The 20,664-nt window shown below is 39.2% G+C and overlaps 1 pseudogene; it reads left to right on the top strand.

Moving 5' to 3' along the window:
- The first annotated feature begins 2,764 nt into the window (after nucleotides 1–2,764).
- LOC141420768 (mini-chromosome maintenance complex-binding protein pseudogene) lies at nucleotides 2,765–5,700 on the top strand (annotated as a pseudogene).
- The last annotated feature ends 14,964 nt before the right edge of the window (nucleotides 5,701–20,664 follow it).

Genomic DNA, 20,664 nt, shown 5'->3' with positions numbered 1-20,664 from the left:
GCATGGGCAGGGGATGAGGTCTGTGAGGGGGAGCAGGAAATACCAGTCATTGTTGAAAGTAGATCTAAGTCCTTGGTCAAGAATCACATACCCCCAGTGTGATTAGATGAAAGTATTCATGGATAAATAGACATTTTTTTCCAAGTTGGTTACTATTCATATGAAAAACGTGAGACCCAGAAAGAAAACTGAATCTCCAAAACTCACACAATTGGCCAAATGGGAATGAGGATTCCAATCTCTCAATTCTTATTCCAGAATGGTAAACCATAATAAAGTAAAACGAGCAAATAATCAAGTGGAAACATCAAAACTTTGTTTTTGTTTTTTACTACCAACACTAACAAAAGACATCATACAAAGTATCCAATATTAATATTAAATTGTATAGCAACTTAACAGAAAATGAATATTACATTAAATGTTTGCATACTTTAAAATCGTTTACCTGTACAACAGTAAATTACATTTGTGAAAGTGATTGTTCATTGCTACCATGATTTGTATGCTAATTATTCATATTTTTTGGTTACATGATCATTCACTAAAACTCTTAAAATCTTAAAATCATGTTTCTAAGGAGTTCATCCTTTGTGTCTTCCTAAGTTTTCATAACCTCAAGAGTCAATTAAAATACCCGTGACTTCTTATACATTTACTGATGACTCTCATTCATAATGATTACCTCTTTATCTAACTCTTATAAATAAAAAACCAAAAAAAAACAGTTGAAAAAGTCATAAATGATGCACATAGCAAGTGCAATCTAATATGAGAATAATACATGTCAAATGAATAACATGATCAATATTTGGTGAGATTTGGGAGAAAGTACAACAGGCATTCAGAGACAGAAGATAGGGGTGCATAAGAGCAGGTAAGGACGGTTATGCCAGGCACAAAACCATTTTGTCTGACTTAAGAATTAGTGATATAAATAAAAGAAGGAGGAGATATACTATGTGTGAAAGATATCTTGACTCATACAATTTGAAAAGACCTTGGGATAGTAAATATAATTATTTCAGTGTATAGAACTGATTTATGCACCCAGGTACATGTAAAAACTAAAAAGATAATTCTTGATTAATAATCCCATTATGTAAAGAAGAATATGCCTTCAATTCAGTGATATTTTTATTCCTGGTTCCATCCTATGCATCATATTTTGCAACATGTTCAATATGCATAAGAAAATGTTTTATTTAATAACTTATAGCAGTCATGACTAATGATCTCCCAATGAGACCATCCAATATATTTCTTGCTGTGGATAAGATAGCACTTAATTCCCAAACCTACATGATGTTGAACCAGAATTCAACATCTTTAAGTCTATGAAGTAATTTGAGTGCAGTAGGGATAAAAGAGAACATAATTAAGATTATAAATATGAAAGGTGAGGAAATGAGGAAAGATATGCACAATGATAAAGAAAACATGGGATAAAGGGGGCCTACACAGAAAAGAGAAAGAGCTGAACAATATTCTGAAAGTATTGCATACGGTAGTCTTGGTTTTTGAGAACACAGGGTCGTGAAAGACAACGCGAATAAGATCAACCTCTCTCACCTTTAATGTACTGACTCAGGACTGTTGACTTTGATACTGAGTTATATTTAAAAGAAGGAGAAAAAGAGGCAGATGTTTCTACTTCCTGTCCTGTTTGACTCAGAGAGTCTGTAAAAATTACTGCTGCAAATAAATGTGAAGACTGCCTTTAAATTGTGCAATATTATGTACACATGTAATCACTGTAAAAAGTATAACTTTTATTTTGACTTGAGAAGCCTAGCATACACTGGTCAGGAGAAAGATAAGCGACAATGACATCCTCCCCAGTGTGTGTTTTCCTTGAACTTGTTACCACTCCAAGAGGGCTCTCTGTCCAGTCAGCTTTGGCTACTGATGGCCACTACAGTCATTTCCAAAGGCTGTGGACTCCTCACATACCTGTAAGCTGATGCTCAGAAGTCCAGAAACCATTTCTGAATTTTCATCTACCTTCCTTCAATCCTAAAAATAAAAGATTCAGATTGGATTTCATATATTGTAGTAGAAATCTTAATAACTTGGGGTTGAGACCTGCCAGGACTGTTTTTTCTAATCTAGTTTCCATCACTCCCTTGCTACATGGCCATAAAAAAAGTTGAGAGACCTCTACAAACATTTCATTGTTAAAATGGAGATCCTGCCTCCCTTGCAAAATCTAAGAAATAAATGATATATGTAAGCATGAAACTCAGTATATATCACAATATATGGCAAATGATATATAGATACAAATTACCAATTTACACACCTATACGTGTGTATGACTATGTTCGTAAGTTACTTTCAAGTATAGAAAATTATTATTCCTCAAATTTGATTTCTCTAATCTTTCACTATTCTAAAGTTTTAGAAACTAGAACTAGTTTTAGGTGAGACTTTTATATCTACACCTTCTTCTAATAACTTAAGAATATTTCCCCACAAAAACAATTTTGCTCCTAGGTATAGACACTAATCAAAGATGGTCTAAGGAATACAGGAAGAAGACTGGTGCTGAGACCAGGCTGTATCCCTTCCACAATGATAAGCTTCCCAATTTAAAGCCATGAAATTATTTTCCTCACCTGAAAAGAAGATATCTTTTATAACTGGTTAGAACATTGGATATTTTCTGTCATTAGGAATGACACAAGATGCCTTAAAGATTTCTGAAGTCTTTACTGATCCAATGTAAACTTTTCCATTGCCTTCCAAAGCAAGAAAGCCAGGTCGCAGGCAGCGCGGTCGGCAACCGCTGTTTCCCGCCATTGTGCGAAGTGAAGGCTGGGGCCCGAGCGCCGCGCCTGCCTGCCGCCAGCAGTTCTTCAACGCCTGTCCCCGCAGCTGCCGCTCGGGGAGACGCGAGGAGGCCGGTGGCCTGCGTCTGCCGTGCGTGGGAGGAGGCGGACAGGGAGCGGCCGCGCTTGTGAGGAGGAAGCTGGGCACCGGCCGCCCGACCGCGGCTCCGGCCCCTTGGCGACATGCCCTGCGGAGAGGACTGGCTCAGCCACCCGCTCGGGATCGTGCAGGGCTTCTTCGCCCAAAATGGACTTAATCCTGACTGGGAGAAGAAAGTTATTGAATACTTCAAGGAAAAGCTGAAGGAAAATAATGCTCCTAAATGGGTACCATCATTGAATGAAGTTCCACTTCATTATTTGAAACCTAACAGTTTTGTGAAATTTCGTTGCATGATTCAGGATATGTTTGACCCCGAATTTTACATGGGAGTTTATGAAACAGTTAACCAAAACACAAAAACACGTGTTCTTCATTTTGGAAAATACAGAGATATAGCAGAGTGTGGGCCTCAGCAAGAACTTGATTTGAACTCTCCGCGATCTACCACTTTGGAAAGACAGACTTTCTACTGTGTTCCAGTGCCTGGAGAGTCTACATGGGTAAAAGAAGCCTATGTCAATGCAAATCAAGCCCGAGTCAGTCCTTCCACGTCCTATACTCCCAGTCGTCACAAGAGGAGTTATGAAGATGATGAAGATATGGATCTCCAGCCCAATAAACAGAAAGACCAGCACCCAGGTGCCAGGCAAGCAGGGAGTGTCAGTGGCCTTCAGTGGTGTGGAGAGCCAAAACGTTTGGAAACGGAAGCTTCCACTGGGCAACAGTTGAACTCCTTAAACCTCTCTTCTCCTTTTGACCTGAACTTTCCACTTCCAGGAGAGAAGGGCCCTGCTTGCCTTGTGAAGGTATATGAAGATTGGGATTGCTTCAAAGTAAATGATGTTCTTGAGTTATATGGTGTGCTATCTGTGGATCCTGTGCTGAGTATACTGAATAATGATGAAAGGGATGCCTCTGCATTGCTGGATCCCATGGAGTGCACAGACACAGCCGAGGAACAGAGGGTACATAGTCCTCCTGCTTCGTTAGTGCCAAGGATTCATGTGATTTTAGCCCAGAAGCTGCAGCACATCAACCCACTGCTACCTGCTTGCCTTAACAAAGAGGAGAGCAGAACCTGTAAGTTTGTATCGAGTTTCATGTCCGAGTTGTCTCCAGTCAGAGCAGAACTGCTTGGGTTCCTCACTCATGCCCTTTTGGGAGACAGTCTGGCTGCAGAGTACCTTATACTACATCTCATCTCTACCGTATATACAAGAAGAGATGTCCTTCCACTAGGAAAATTTACAGTTAACTTGAGTGGTTGCCCACGGAATAGTACCTTCACAGAACACTTATATCGAATTATTCAACATCTTGTTCCAGCATCTTTTCGTCTGCAGATGACGATCGAGAACATGAACCATCTGAAATTCATTCCCCACAAAGACTACGCGGCCAATCGCTTGGTCAGTGGGCTCCTCCAGCTGCCCGACAACACTTCCCTTGTCATCGACGAGACTCTCCTGGAGCAGGGACAACTGGACACCCCAGGTGTTCACAATGTCACTGCCCTGAGCAACCTGATAACTTGGCAGAAGGTGGACTATGACTTCAGTTACCACCAGTTGGAATTCCCTTGCAACATCAACGTTCTCATCACCTCGGAAGGGAGGTCCCTCCTCCCGGCAGACTGCCAGGTCCACCTGCAGCCCCAGCTCATCCCACCCAACATGGAGGAGCACATGAGCAGCCTCCTGACCGCTGTGCTGCCGTCCGTGCTGAACAAGTTCCGTGTCTACCTGACCCTGCTCCGCTTCCTGGACTACAGCATATCAGACGAGGTCACCAAGGCAGTTGAAGATGACTTTGTGGAGATGCGGAACGACCCTCAGAGTATCACCGCTGATGATCTCCACCAGTTGCTCGTGGTTGCTCGGTTTCTGTCTCTCAGTGCTGGTCGGACAACACTGTCAAGAGAACGATGGCTGAGAGCAAAGCAGCTGGAGTCTTCAAGAAGAAACCGGCTTCAGCAGCAAAAATGTGTGAATGGGAATGAACTTTAAAGTGTGGGACCCAGGATGAGTAAGGGGCAAACCAGCCACATTATCATAGAACTCTAACGTCATTTATACCACGTTGTTTTATAGAGAATTTGTATCAAAACCAATGACTTTTCCTGAAATCAAGCCTGGTAGCAACTGATGTTTATACAATACTCAGTTCAGTAAGGGCTTTTACCTTGCTGATTTTATGGAGCTTTTGGAGTTTGTTTTATAATTATATAAATTAGTAATGCTGTACAAAAGTGTATTTGATATTAAAGGTTTAATATTGATAAAGTTGATGATTATACCATTTCCTTAACTGCAGCTAAGTCATAGGCAGACTCTGTTGAAATGCTAACATTAACTTCATTTGAAGAAAATTGCTGTAATTTCAAGGCTGGAGGAATTGTGCACATCAGGCTTCCATGTTGTTCCAGTTTGTTCACAGTGGGTCTGAGTATGTTCAGTAGTCCAGTTTGGGGAATGGGTGTATTTGCCATTGATTCACATGTGAATCCTCTATTATTTTCAAAATATTTGGCCACAGAAGCTTTTTTCCACTTAACAGCTGTTAAGAGTCTATTTACAGAGCAGTGGTTCCCAGATTTTTGGATTTCATGGATCAGTAATACTTCCAAAAATTCTTAGAATTGCCAATTTATTTTGCCCAGGAATCTGAAAGAAATCCTATGTGTTATTACAGCTTTTTCTTCAGAAGGAGGATAATCTCAGAAAAAGAAGTCATCCTTTACGTGGAATAAATGAAACTTTGGGAAGAAAAAAAAAAAAATTATACAATACGTGACGCTCAGAAAAACAGCCTTCTTCCCAAGCTGCTTTCTTTTTTAAAATTTCTTTTATTCCTATCCAAACTGCTTTCGTTATGACTAGAGTTCTTCAATTTTAACCTCAAGTCAAATTTCACAAGTCAGAGGTAATTTATGTATATAAGAAAATCAGATGGTAATTCAAGACCAAATTCTAGTCATGTGAGACTTCCATTCTTACCTTCTCACTGATTTACTTTATTCATCTAAAATAGATTTTAAGATTATGTGTCAGATGTCAAGGAAGAAAAATGTTATACTAAGCTGATCCTTATCCAGCAAATAAATACACATCAGATGTGTGGAGCAGGCCATCAAAAATACTAGCAGAATGGAAAGAAGTAACGCTAGTGATTAGAGAAGGCAGTGTAGTGATATAACATTTGATTGATAGCCATCAAAGGTGGTATTATAATTTGTAAATATAAGGTCTGAAGAAGTCATGTAAAAGTTGGTAAAATATTTTTAGAAACAGATAAGTTTGATGTACATAGGGTTAATGATGAACTAGATGATTGTCTACAGCACAGAAATTATTTTGGAGAACAGAAAATAAGATGATTGAGATTCATTTTTGCCTAACTTTTCTATGATGTGTAAGAATTTTTAAAACAAATTTATGAAGTTAATGAAGGTTTAGGGGCAAGAGATGAGTAATGAAGGCAGTTACTAAGGGAAATGGTCAGTCTGTGTGATGATCCACACAGATCTTCTGTGTGAAGAGAGGGGGTTCTCTCCAAAGTGTCTGTAGAGAGAGAGGGGTACTGTTCAAAAGGACTGTAAAGGGATTGTACACAGAGGAGTCCTTTGATAAGTATGATGATTATGATCAGAGTTGACAGGTTATGCAAATGCATTAAGACTATAGTTTCAGCTATAAGACCATAGATGGAGAAAGTACAAATAATGAGAAGGGGAAACCCAAAGGAATTGATGACTGATGTTAGGGGGAATATGAAGGAGAGCAAAATCAATGATGACATTACGATTTTAGGGTAAGTACACAGGAAAATAGGAGGTACAATTTTAGAAATATGGAATTTGAACATAGAATTTGTGCAAATAGGGAAAATAATTGATCATATGTATTTTAAGCACATGCAGTTTTGGATAATACTGAGATATCTAGATGGATGTACAAGATAGGATATGTTAAAGGAAATACAGAGCCAAGATAAAACTGTATAGCAATCCATATAAAAATAATAACTGAAAGCATAAAAGTGAGTAAGAGTACAGAGAAAAACATTAAAAATCAAAGATGTAACTATAGAAAATATCTACATTGATAATGTGAAAGGAAGGAAGTAAAGGCAGATCAGTTGGAGGCAGAAAGACAACTGTGGTGGACTTGAGAGGACAAGACTAGAACATGTCAAGGTGAAGGAATGGGTGTAACAACAAAGGGAAGGAGAAGAGAGATTTGGGGATGACAAAGTGACATGGTAAGGGAAAAGAGAAATAACATAAGAAAATTGAGACACCAGTTTACATGCATTTATACATTGCAAATGGGCTTGTTGGTTGGCTTATTATAGGTACACATTATAGGCTAAGGGACACATCTACAACCATACTACCTTGAACACACTCAATCTGTTCTCTGAAATTAAGGAACATGATGAGTTGCTAAAGAATGAATAAATGAAAAGTCCCCCATTAGAGGCTGATGACAAAGATTTCAGAGAACATGTATGTCATCCTGCTGTGACAATTAGCAATGCTTAACAGCTGGAAGTTTGAAATAATAAAAAAGAACTCTAACCATGAGATTAACAAGGGCTAAGAAGTGGAATGTGGAATGTCAGGAGAGAGGAGAGAGAGAGAGAGAGAGAGAGAGAGAGAGAGAGAGAGAGAGAGAGAGAGAGAGAGAGAGAGGGAGAGAGAGGGAGAGAATGAGAGAAAGAAAGAAACACTTCTGTTCTCATTCCTTGAGGGCTAGAATGTTCACATTTTCCTGCATCTAATCTTAACTGCCCATACACTAATGGAGAGTGCCTGACATCTGTCCAACCCTCTTCCCTAGCACACCCAAAAAAACTGCTGCACTTCTGTTGCATCACACTGAGTTGAGAAAAACATATCTCGTTTCCCAGAGCACAGAATACTGGGCTCACTGACCCACTCATTATAATTTTATGTCTGTCCTTCTCACCTACCTGTTTTGCCAAGGGCACTAAGAAAATAGCATCATTAAAGATTCAAATGGAAATAGTTTCACAAGATCACATGGATCTAACATGAGATCAATACAGATGCACATAAAAAGCAATATGAGAGGCAGGTGATACAGATTACACACGAGAGTGACCAGATGACACTGCAGCTGTCTGGGGTTGCCTGACTGAGAAATTATTGCCTGTGGTAATTGTGGTTTTCCCAGGGCAGCCAAGAACTTTCCCTGTTAATTAGGGGAAATAAAGGAAATAAAGGTCCTTATGGTAAAGGGACCTTTTCTCATTTTCAAGAAGTACTTTAAATATTTATTTTATGATCACACCTTTAAAACACTGTCCTAATACATTTTAAATCCTCTTTAGCATTACTAAAATGATGACCACAATAATATTCAACTCAAATAGAATATATTTTTAAAGTGTGAAGAATAATGCATGCAGCTATAATCATAAAATATTTCATCAAAAGAATATGCAAGGAAACAAGATTTAAAGTGAGTTTAAAAAACATGCAATGTATGCATTAAATTAGTCACACAACTACTACATGATGAAGGAAGTTTGTTATTGTCACATAAATCTCAGGCAAATATTTTTATCCTAAAATGCATAGATATTAAAAGGTAGTCATTTAGCAACTGAGGACTTTCTCATATTTTTCTTTTTCATATTTCCCTTTATAACAAACCTCCTTCAATTATAGAAATGTCACAATATTATTCAACATATTCATGAAGAATATATGATATTTGAATTTAAAATTTTAACTGATACATATGAACACAAAATTATTCCTATTTAGGGTTAATATGTGATGTTTTCATACATTACATATGATACAATGTTTAAGTTAAAGCAAACATATCTATCTCTTCAAACATTTATTTCTTAGCTTTTTAAAATATAAAAAAGATTATCATCATCTGTATTCATCCTCTGTTTCATTAGCACACAATTTTTTGGGTGGTGCTGGGGTTTGAACTCAGGAATTCTCGCTTATTTTGCAGGCACTTTGCAACTTGAAACACAACTCCAACCCTTTTTGTTTGGGTTATTTTGGAGATAGTTTTGCTTTTTGTCCTGGCCAGCCAGGACCTTGATCCTCTTATTCTAAGATCCTGTCCTTGCTAGGATGCTGCCCCACCCAACTTTTTCCGTTGAGATGGTGTCTTGCAAACTTTTTTGTCTGGGCTGGCCTAAAACCATATTCCTCTTGATCTGTCTTCCAAGTAGCTAGGATCACAGGTATGAGCCATCAGCATCCATTACTCAAGAACATCTCTTTCCTATTTAACAGTAACCAAGTACTCATTGATCTTCCTGTTTTCATCCCACTCTCCAACTTACTCTTTCTGGCTTCCTCACAACTTTATGAGGTCAACTTTTTTACTGAGTAAGACCATGCAGCACTTCTCTTTGTGTGCTGGCTCATTTCATGTAGCAAAATGATCTTCAGTCACTTGTAACAACATGGGTGGAACTAGAGAACATTATCTTGTCTTATATTATGTTAAATATGCATATATGATCTTGAATTTCAGGGTAGCACAGTAGCAAAAACAAAACTCTAGGTCAACCTCCTTACACAAGGAGAAGAAATAAATGTGAGTTCCATCCTTGGAAAGATCAGAAAATACCAGGTGTGGTAGAACAGACCAGTAATCTCAGTATGGGGAAAGCTGAAGTTGGAGGATTTCAAGTTCAGTGCCAACCAGGACTGCATACTGAAGCCCTATACAAATAATATATACATATACACATACATACATACATACATCATAAAAATGAACCCTCGGCTCCAGGGGGTTTCCCTGTCCACAGAGCATAGAGGCTCAGTACTCACCAGTAAGCCCTTCCTTGGGAGAGTCCCTACTGCTCTGTCCAAGAACAGGAACCCAGTTCCTCCACTGAGTGGTAATCTGCCACTCTGTGAGTACCAGGAGACCTGCTTTCCCAAAGGCTAAAAGGCTCAGTGCTTTCCACCATGCCTGACCATGAAAGAGAACCCATTTCTCCATTAAAGAGCAAGAAAACAAATATCTCCACAGAGGGAAAACTGGAAACTGCTACTCAGTGGATGGCACCTGAAGGCCTACATCCCCAATGTGCTCAGAGACCCAGCACTCCCCACTGTGCATGACAGTGGGAAAGCCCTCATTCCCACATTAAAAATCAAGAATGCCAGATTCCCCACCAAAGGGAGGAAAATTACAACCTGCTGCTCTGTGGGCAGCACCAGAAGGTCTACAACCCCCAAAAGCACAAAGACCCAGCAGTTTCCATCTTGCCTGCCTGCAGGAGAGTCCAGTCTCCCCTGTTTAAAAGCTAGAATCCCACCTCCTCCACTAAGTGGCCATCCACTACTCTGCAGCTGTCAGGAGGCCTGCCCACCAAAGTGCACAGAAGCCCAGCATTTCCCACTGTGCCTGACAGTGGGTGAATCCCCACTCCCACTTTAAAGAGAAAGAATGCTGGATTCCCCACTGAAAGGAGGAAATATGTTACCTGCTACTCTCTAGGTGGGCCCAGAAGACCTGCTTCCCAAGGAGCACAGAGGTCCAGCACTTCCCAGTGCACCTTCCTACAAGAGAGTTCCATCTCTCCAGTCTAAGAGCTGGAATTCCAGTTCCTCCATGGAGTGGCAATCTGCTACTATGCAGGTGCTAGTAGAACTGCCTCTCACAGTGCACAGAGACCCAGTATTCCCAACTGTGACCATAGGGGAGTCACCACTCCCCCACCAAAGAGCAGGAACCCCAGTTCCCTCACTAAGAGGTAATCTGTACCATGACAAAAACCCTCCAAGAGGTAACATTTCTAGCATACCCCTTTCTGAGGAAAAGTGCTGGAACTCCAGGAGGAAGAACTGAAAACTCCAACCTCAGGGGAACAAGAGATTAAAACCCTAACCAAAAACAACTCCAGATATGTAAATCTCAATGCAGAGTGAAACATCAAAGCAACCACCATCCCCAAAAGCTAACTCCATCACTAAGGATATAAACAACTGCACAGAGAAAGAAATAGCATATAATTAATTCAAAAAATCAATAGTAAAAATGATTAATGAGTTAAAAGAAGAAACACAGAAGATAGTGTCTGATCTCAAAGAGGATGTGAATAAACAAAAAATGAGCTCAAATAGCATACAAACAAACAGATGAATGAGGGGAGATTCCAAGATGGCAGCTAGAGGGAGGAAGCAGAAAGCATGCTTCCTAAAGTAAAATCTTGGAGAGATGCTGGAGATACACATTACAGGAAAAACCACCAAGTGTATAGATACCACATTTTCTTAATCCATTATAAGCGAGAGCACACAAGGGAGGGGTGAGGATAGGTAAGACACCTAAAAAACTAGCTAGCATTTGTTGCCCTTAATGCAGAGAAACTAAAGCAGATACCTTAAAGCAACTGAGGCCAATAGGAAAAGGGGACCAGGAACTAGAGAAAAGGTTAGATTACAAAGAATTAACTTAGAAGGTAACACCCATGCACAGGAAATCAATGTGAGTCAATGCCCTGTATAGCTATCCTTATCTCAACCAGCAAAACCCCTTGTTCCTTCCTATTATTGCTTATACTCTCTCTACAACAAAATTAGAGATAAGGGCAAAATAGTTTCTGCTGGGTATTGAGGGGGGGAGCAGGAGGGGGTGGAGTGGGTGGTAAGGGAGGGGGTGGGGGCAGGGGGGAGAAATAAACCAAGCCTTGTATGCACATATGAATAATAAAAGAAAAATGAAAAAAAAAAAACCACCAAGAAGAGGCAAATCTTTGACTCCTTCACACCCCTAGCCCACGCATCGCATCTCCACTTCACGTTAAATGGAGAAACCAGGAGGGCTCCTGCACCACAACCAGATTCCAGTGCCCAGACTGCTTGGGATGATGCAGACCACAAGGTGAGCTAAGTGGCACATGGTACTCCTACAGACAACCCTGGGCCAGATCAGCATAGCCCCCTGGAGAGACCAACCCCAACCCAGGGAAAAAAGAGAAACTGAATGTAAGCAATAACAAAAAAGACACATAGCAAAGAGTGTGAGGTGCCCTGAGCGCCAAAGGGGGAGGGAGGGAAAGTCCCCCTATGGAACTGTAAATAAACAAGCCAGCTGGAGAAGGTAGGAGCGGCGGCACACATCAAACAACCAGGAGCGGGAAAGCTTGTAAAAGTGGCAGTGGGAGGAAAACTCCACAGGAGGGGGAGAAGGCCCACTTTTATGTGAACTGTAAATAAACATGCCAGCCTGAGAAAGCGGGTGCAGTGTCACTTCCCTCAGTGTTATTAGGAAGGGGAAAGCTTGTAGCAGTGGCAGTCATGCCCAGGAGAATTCTAAGTAAACAAAGCCTGAGGGGCTAGGTGAGTGTTAAACTCACTCCTGAGATCTGCATAAATAAAGACTCCAGCAACAGCAGGCTGACAGCAGTGGGAGGGTGAGCCAGAGCCTCAGATAGCCAATCAGAAACTTTAAAAGCAAGAAGAGCTTGGGGTGAGATCTTCCAGGCACTGAATGAAAATAACTTCAAACCTAGGATACTCTACCTAGCAAAACTATCATTCAAAATAGGTGGATCAATAAAAGCCCTCCATGATAAGCAGAAACTAAAACAATATATGACCACAAAGCCACCACTACAAAAGATTCTTCAAGGGATTCTGCCACAGAAAGTGAAACCCAACATAACCATGAAAGAGCAGGCAGCACCAAACTACATGAAAAGAAAAAGCAAGAAAGTAGAGAGTAACCTCAACTTAGGTACACACAATCAAACCTTCAAACAACTAAGACAACTAAATGACAGGAATCACCACATACCTATCAGAACTAACGCTTAATGTTAATGGACTTAATTCCCTCATCAATAGGCACTGTTTGATGAGATGGATTAAAAAAGGAAGATTCAACAATTTGCTGCTTACAGGAGGTCCATCTCACTGACAGAAATAAGCATAGGCTGAGGATGGAAGGCCGGAAGATTTACCAAGCAAATGGTCACCAAAAAAGGCAGGAGTAGCAATACTTATATTGGACAAAGTAGACTTCAAACCTACATTGATCAAATGAGATAAAGAAGGACATTCCATACTAATAAAAGGGGAAATAGACCAAAAGGAAATAACAATTATCAACCTATATGCACCTAATGTCAATGCACCCATTTTCAACAAACATACCCTGAAGGACCTAGAAGCATATATTAACTCCAACACAGTGGTTGTGGGAGACATTAACACCCCATTATCATCAACAGACAGGTCATCCAAACAAAAAATCAAAAAAGAAATTCAAGATCTAAAATATACAATAGAACAAATGGACCTACTTGATGTCTACAAAACATTTCATCCAACTTCTACACAATCTACTTTCTTTTTAGCAGCCCATGGAACCTTCTTCAAAATAGATCATATCCTAGGGCACAAAGCAAGCCTCAGCAAATATAAGAAGATAGAAATTACACCATGCATTCTATCTGATCACAATGCAATAAAACTAGAACTCAACAACAACAGTTAAAGATTAAAAACATGCAAGCAGGTGGAAACTAAATAACTCATTATTTAATGAACAAAGGGTCATTGATGAAATAAAAGAGGATATTAAAAAGTTCCTGGAAGCCAATGAAAATGAAAACACAACCTACCAGAACATATGGGACACAGCAAAGGCAGTCCAGAGAGGAAAGTTTATAGCCATGAGTGCTTATATTAAAAAGACTGAAAGATCCCAAATCAATGACCAAATGTTACATCTCAAACTCCTAGAAGAACAAGAGCAATCAAATCCTAAAACAAATAGGAGAGAAATAATAAAAATAAGACCTGAAATCAATGAAATAGAAACAGAAAAACCATACAAGGAATTAATGAAACAAAAAGTAAGTTCTTTGAAAAAATAAACAAGATCCACAGACCCCTGACAAACCAGACTAAAATGAAGAGAGAAAAAACCCAAATTAGTAAAATCAGGAATGCAAAAGGGGAGATAACAACAAATACCATGGAGGTCCAGGAAATCATCAGAGACTATATCAAGAGCCTATATTCAAATAAATTCAAAAATCTTAAAGAAATGGACAGATTTCTAGATACATATGATCATACAAAAAGAACCAAGAGGATGTTAATCACCTGAATAGATCTATAACAGAAAATGAAATTGAAGCAGCAATTAAGGGTCTCCCTAAAAAGAAAAGTCCAGCACCTGATGGATGCTCTGCTGAACTCTTCAGACTTTTAAAGAACAACTGATACCAACCCTCCTTAAAACTGTTCCATGAAATAGAAAGGGAAGGAAAACTGCCTAACACATTTTATGAAGGCAGTATTACACTTATCCCAAAACCAGGCAAAGACACCTCCAAAAAGGAGAACTATAGGCTAATCTCCTTAATGAACATTGATGCAAAAATCCTCAACAAAATAATGGCAAACCGAATTCAACAACACATCCAAAAGATTATTCACCATGACCAAGTAGGCTTCATCCCAGGAATGCAGGGGTGGTTCAACATATGAAAATCAATAAATGTAATAAACTACATTATCAGAAGCAGAGACAAAAACCACTTGATCATCTCAATAGATGCAAAAAACGCCTCTGATAAGATCCAACATCATTTCATGATAAAACCTCTAAAAAAACCAAGAATAGAAAAGGAAAGTACCTCAACATTATAAAAGCTATATATGACAAACCTACAGCCAGTGTTATACTTAATGGAGAAAAACTGAAACCATTCCCTCTAAAATCAGGAACTAGACAAGGATATCCACTATCTCCACTCCTATTCAACATAGTACTAGAATTCCTAGCCAGAACAATTAGGCAAGAAGAACGATTAAAATACAAATAGGTAAAGACAGTGTCAAAATATCCCTATTTGCATATGATATGATTCTATACCTTAAGACCCAAAAAGCTCTACTCAAAAGCTCCTAGACACCATCAACAGCTATAGCAAGGTAGCAGGATATAAATCAACATAGAAAAATCATTAGCATTTCTATACACTAATAATGAACAAACTGAGAAAGAATATATGAAAACAATTCCATTTACTCTAGCCTCAAAAAAAAATCAATTACCTAGGCATAAATTTAGCAAAGGATGTGAATGACCTCTACAAGGAAAACTACAAACTTCTGAAGAAAGAGATTGAGGAAGACTGTAGAAAGTGGAGAGATCTCCCATGCTCATGGATTGGTAGAATCAACATAGTAAAAATGTCTATATCCTAAAAGCAATCAACACGTTTAATGCAATTCTCATCAAAATTCCAATGACATTCATTAAAGAGATTGAAAAATCTACCACTAAATTTATATGGAAATACAAGAGGCCACGAATAGCGAAGGCAGTACTCAGTCAAAAGAACAATGCTGGAGGTATCACAGTACCCGACTTGAAACTACATTACAAAGCAATAGCAATAAAAACAGCATGGTACTGGCACAAAAACAGATATGAAGACCAGTTGAACAGAATAGAGGACCCAGATATGAAGCCATACAACTATAACCGACTTGTCTTTGACAAAGGTGCTAAAAATATATGATGGAGAAAAGACAGCCTCTTCAACAAAAACTGCTGGGCAAACTGGTTAGCAGTCTGCAAATGTTTATCACCCTATACCAATATTAACTTAAAATGGTTCAAGGATCGTAATATTAGACCCCAAACTCTAAAGTTGGTACAGGAAAGAGTAGGAAATACTCTGGATTAATAGGTATAGGCAAGAACTTTCTCATTGGAACCCCATCAGCACAGCAACTAAGAGGCAGCATAGATAAATGGGACTTCATAATACTAAACAGCTTCTGCTCAACAAAAGAAATGGTCTCTAAACTGAATAGACCACCCTCAGAGTGGGAGAATATATTTTCCAGCTACACATCAACAAAGGACTGATAAACAGAATATAGAGGGAACTTAAAAAACTGAACTCTCCCAAAATTAATGAACCAATAAACAAAAAGGGCAAGTGAACTAAACATAACTTTCTCAAAAGAAGAAATTCAAATGCCCAGAAAACACATGAGAAAATGCTCACCATCCCTAGCAATAAAGGAAATGCAAATTGAAACCACACTATGATTCCACCTCACCCCTGTTAGAATAGCCATCGTTAGCAACATCACTAACAACAGGTGTTGGTGAGGATTAAGGGAAAAAGGAATCCTCTTACATTGCTGGTAGGAATTTAAACTAGTATAACCACTCTGGAAAAAAATTTGGAGGCTACTTAAAAAGCTAAACATTGATCTACCATATGATCCAGCAATACCACCCTTGGGGATATATCCAAAAGAATGTGACACAGGTTACTCCAGGGGCACCTACACACCCATGTTTATTGCAGCACTATTCACAATAGCCAAGTTATGGAAACAGCCAAGATGCTCCACTACTGACAAGTGCATTAAGAAAATGTGGTATTTATACACAATGGAATTTTATGCAGCCATGAAGAAGAATGAAATGTTATCATTCGCTTGTAAATGGATGGAATTGGAGAACATCATTCTGAGTGAGGTTAGCCTGGCCCAAAAGACCAAAAATCATATGTTTTCCCTCATATGGGGACATTAGATCCAGGGCAAACACAACAAGGGGATTGGACTTTGATCACATGATAAAGCAAGAGCACGCAAGGGAGGTATGAGGATAGGTATGACACTTCAAAAACTAGATAGCATTTGTTACCCTCAACACAGAGAAACTAAAGCAGATACTTTAAAGTGACTGAGGCCAATAGGAGAAGGGGACCAGGAACTAGAGAAAAGGTTAGTTAAAGAAGAATTAATTTAGAAGGTAACACACATGCACAGGAAATCAATGCAAGTCAACTACCTGTAAAGCTATCCTTATCTCAACTAGCAAAAACCCTTGGTCCTTCCTATTATTGCTTATACTCTCTCTTCAACAGAATTAGAGATAAGGGCAAAACAGTTTCTGCCAGGTAGTGAGGGGGTGGGAGGGAGAGGGAAGGTGCAGGGGGGTAAGGAAGGGGGCTGGGGAAAGGGGGAAGAAATGACCCAAATTTTATATGCACATATGAATAAAATAAAAATTAAAAAAGAATAAAGTTCATTTGGTTTTCACTTTGGTGTTTATTTAGGGCTCCTCTGATTTCATTTATTTGTTTTTGTGTCTTCTCATATTCTTTATTTTTGGTGTCTCTAAATATTTTGAGTGCTTCTTTTACATTTTTGTTAACCATGTCTAGTAAGGTCTCCATGAAATTCTCAATGATTACTTGAAGGATTTCTTCATTGAGGATGTTTTTGTGGGCATTGCTGGATTCCTTGGTGTCACTTACCATTGTTTAGTTGGAGTCTGGAACTGGGTATCTGTTTTATTCACTTCCTTCTGAATCCTTTATTAAATTTTGGGGGGGGCGGGGTTAGAGAGTTTTCCATCCTTTCTTTTTCTCATCACTCCACTTGGTACTGTGAAACTATGTTCTTGATAGGCAAATTGGTGGTTTTAGTCACCTGTTTTCTTCCCCTTGAGTTAATTTTTGTGTTGTGGTTGTTAGCTTTGTTGGTGTGCTATTTCTGTCCCTGGTCTTGAGGTGTAATTTAGCAATAACTAATTCACAGTTTCAATACCCGACCAGTACTTTATATATCATATAGAAGACCCATGGCAGTGATATCTATAAGCAGTGAGAGTTCAGGGTTAATGTTTGTTAGGCTAGCTATAGAAATTTGGGGAGTCTTGTTGGGTGGCAATAAAAGGGGAGTTGGGAAGTGGCGTGGTTGAGTGGGGGAAGCAGTGAGGGGGATGCTGGGTTTTATAGCCCATGTGTGTATTTGGGTGTATTTCTGTTGTAGTTTAGGGTGCTTGCATCAGGGATTGCAGGAGTTGTGGTTGTGTAAAATTGGTAAGTAGGTTGGTCAGCAGGTGCTGAGTGAGTAGGAGGGAAAGATAGTCTGGTGACAGATTGGGAGAGAATGGGAAGGGAAGGTGTGGTCAGAGGCAGAGAGTGGATGAGAAGGGGCAGAAAGCGTAGTTGGGAGGAAGAGGAATGGATTTTAGAACAAGAGAAGGAGGGAGAGTGAAAGCAGTGAGAGTAGGGATGAGAAGATGATCATGGTAAAGTTAATAGTATAGAAAGAAAATAGGAATAAAAATAAAAGTGAAAAACCCACAAAAAAACAAAGTAGGAAAAAAATAATTAAAAATAAAAAACAAACAAACAAGCAATCAAAAAACCCCCAAACCCACCAGATTCAGGATAATAGCATGTCTGTCTTAATTTAAGTTCTGGAATTACTCCTGTAGCATCCAGTCTTGGTATTGGTGTATTAGCAGAAGCTCTGATGTGGTCTCACCAGGTAATTGGCTTGTGAGTAATGTTTTGTTCTTTTGTCTACCAGTTTAATTGAAATAGTGAGGTGAGGTATGTTTTCTGGATCATGCAGGGTAGTCAGAACTATTGATTTCCCCAACTGATAATGGTGTTATTCTTCAGCTGCAGCTGTTTGGTTAGCTCCTCCTCCAGTGAGGTGGAGCATTTCAGTTTTGAATGCTGCCCTCTGGTTCAGGAGATCAGCTCTGCAATACCCTACCTGCCCTGATTTGGAGTGGCTTGTAGCTGTGTTTGTTTACTGGGATTTTCACACTGGGAGTATATTTTTTTGCCCTGTCTCCTTTCTCTCAGGCAGATTGTGTCCCACCTGTCTGCTCTCAGTCTTCACTGCCTTTCCTGTGTGTGTTTACTGATAGTTTGGCATTGAGATTAGCTCATTTCCTATCCCCCTTTCTCCAGTGCACTTTCAGCATTTTACCTGCCCTCTCTGCTGTCTGTGCTATGTTACAGTTCACTGTTTGTTATTCAGTTTTATTGTTGGGGGATCAGTGTGGCAGGGACTGTGTTGGTTCATGTCCTGGGGTGGATAGGGAAGTTTCATGTTTGTTCTCACCTGTTTGTTCTGTCAACTGATGCACAGGAGGTTTGAAGCTGGTGGCAGCCATGGTAGTGGTGAGAAATGGTGCCAAATTTTGTCAGTGTAACGTGGCATGGGGATTCTTTCCATGGGCTAGTGGTTCAGGATGTTGAAAATTTGATTCTTTTGGTGCTTTATTTCTGCTTGATGGAGGAAGGAGAAGAGAAGGAAAGAAAAAAGAAAAGAAGAAAAAAATCGCTGTGGAGCAGGAGGTTTTCCCTGGTGCTGGACCTAGCTTGCTGGCTGTGTAGCAGATTGCACCTGTTAGGTGCAAATAAAGGCTGATTTGTGGGTCAGTCTTTGAATTTTTCCTGCACCTAGTGTGATGGCAGTTATTATTTTGACTAGAAGAAGTCAGATTACCCAAGTGTGGCTCCAACATCTTTGGGAAGTTTTGGAGTCATGGAGCTTAGGCTTTCTGCTTCTGTACCCTAGTCACCAACTTGGATCTCCCCTCAATATAGCTTTCAAATTCCTAGCTAGAATAATAAGACAAGAGCAAGAAATAAAAGGGATACAAATAGGGAAGGATGAAGTCAAACTATCTCTATTTGCAGATGACACAATCCTATACCTAAAAACTCTACCAAAAACCTATTAGAAATCATAAACTCTTTCAGTAAAGAAGCAAGATATCAATTAATATACAGAAATCTGTAGCCTTACTATATATTAAAAATGAACAGACCAAGGGAGAAATCACAGAAACAATTCCATTTACAATAGCCTCAAAAACAAAAGAGTACTTGGAATAAAATTAATGAAAGAATCTAAAGAATTTTTAATGAAAACTATAAAACACCAAAGAGAGAAATCAAAGAACACATCAGAGGATGTAAAGATCTATGCTCATGGATTAGTAGAATCAACATTGTAAAAATGGCCATATTAACAAAATCAATCTACATTTTCAAACCAATACCTATCATTCCCATTGACATTCTTCACAGAAATAGAAAAATCAATCTTGAAATACATATGGAAACAAAAAAGACCTTGAATAGCCAAAGAAATTCTGAGCAAAAAGTACAATGCTGGAAGCATTCACAATACCCAACTTCAAAGTATACTACAGAGCCATAACAATAAAAATAGTATCTTACTGGCACAAAAAACAGACAGGAAGACTAGTGGATCAGAATAGAAGATGCATACATAAACCCATGCATCTACAGCCAACTGATCTTCAACAAAGGAGCTCAAAAATACAATGGAGAAAAGACATCCTCTTCAACAAGTGCTGCTGGGAAAACTGGATAACCACATGTAGAAGACTGAAACTAGATACCTGTCTTTCCCCTTGTACCAAAATCAACTCAAAGTGGATTGAAGAACTTTGGGTAGGCCTGGAACTTTGAAACAACTCCAAGAAACAGTAGTAAAAATACTGGAACCAATAAGTATAAGGAATGACTTTCTAAACAGAACTCAAATGGCTCAGCATCTAAGAGAAAGAATGAACAAACAGGACTGCATCAAACTAAAGAGCTTCTACACAGCAAAGGAAACAGTCACCAGACTCAAAAGACAGCTCACAGAATGAGAGAAAATCTTGCCAGCTACTCATCCAATAGGGATTAATATCCAGAAATTACAGGGAACTCAAAAAATTTAGCCCCCAAATAATCAACACCCCAATGAAAACATGGGCACATGAATTAAACAAGGAATTCTCAAAGGAAGAGGTAGCAATGGCCAGTATACATGAAGAAGTGTTCAACTTTCATAGTTACAAAAGAGATGCAAATCAAAACCATACTAAGATTTCATCTCACCTC

The sequence above is a fragment of the Castor canadensis genome, chromosome 2, assembly GCF_047511655.1.
Source record: "Castor canadensis chromosome 2, mCasCan1.hap1v2, whole genome shotgun sequence".
In the NCBI taxonomy this organism is placed as follows: domain Eukaryota; kingdom Metazoa; phylum Chordata; class Mammalia; order Rodentia; family Castoridae; genus Castor; species Castor canadensis.
This window is presented reverse-complemented; position numbering and strand designations above follow the sequence as displayed.